The sequence below is a fragment of the Dioscorea cayenensis genome, chromosome 12, assembly GCF_009730915.1.
Source record: "Dioscorea cayenensis subsp. rotundata cultivar TDr96_F1 chromosome 12, TDr96_F1_v2_PseudoChromosome.rev07_lg8_w22 25.fasta, whole genome shotgun sequence".
NCBI classification, from domain to species: Eukaryota; Viridiplantae; Streptophyta; class Magnoliopsida; order Dioscoreales; family Dioscoreaceae; genus Dioscorea; species Dioscorea cayenensis.
This window is the reverse complement of record NC_052482.1, coordinates 1,072,940-1,074,010: the sequence shown is the minus strand read 5'-3', so window position 1 is coordinate 1,074,010 and position 1,071 is coordinate 1,072,940.

The window sequence follows — 1,071 nt, the reverse complement described above, 5'->3', positions numbered from 1 at the left end:
TTTCTTCTCCCTATTTGATAAGTTCTTGTTTTTATGTTTTTGAATATTAGAAGTAGAATTAGGTGCTATGAACCTAGGGTTAGCTTTGTCAGGGGTGTTGCCCTGGTTCCATCCTTCTCAATCTACTGGCAAATATAAGGGTACAAAATCAATAATGAAATTTTGTGAATCCTAGATAAAAGTAAATATGAGAGAAAATCCCAAAAAATTAAGCAGATGTATCTATTAATCTGTCTATCCCACTCTATCTGTTGAATTTGTAGGAGCACAATAGGACAAGAGCATGAAAAGAACGTCTCATATTACCCACCCCATTGAATTGCCAAAACCTCAGCCTAGCTGAAGTCCAAGATTCCTATTTCTTTATCAGTTCTGACAAAGAATGTATGCATTCACCTTTGAAGTTGGAATTATTAAGTCTTTGGTTGAGAATCATTGTTCAATCCATTGGCCCTTTGCTCTTATGATACATTTACTTCAAAATTCTTCTCAACATTGACATTTTCTTTTATCAATAAACTTATTGGTTTAGGAATTTCATTGGCTTTGACTAACAATGCAAGTATTCACATTCAAAGTAAAAGTTACTTGAGTTTTGCATTAAGGATCATTGTGCGATCCATAAATTATGTGTCTTTTTTTATATGATAATTACTTTAGACTGCATCTTAGCAATGATTTATTAGTTATGATTATTAGTAAATGCTGAAAAAAATTTCTTTGAATAAACGTATTCGGTTGAGAGTTATATTAGTCTGGCAAGTAGTATAGGTGTGAAGTTTGTATTTATAGATATTAGGATACATTTAATTTAAAATGCATCTTAACGGTTTAGTGACAATTTATTAATTATGGTTGCCGCTGAAATGTTGGATTATTATTATTTTTTTAAATAAATATTTTGGGTTCAGAGTATTTTTAGTTCTAACAAACAGGCATGCACCTTGAAAAGTTGAAGGTATGAAATTTTTAGTTTGTATTCAAAATTATTATTCAGGTCAACCATTGGATAGTCCAATGATATGACACAAGAGTCCTAGTTTGCTTGGTTGGAGGTTTTTGGGGGTAACG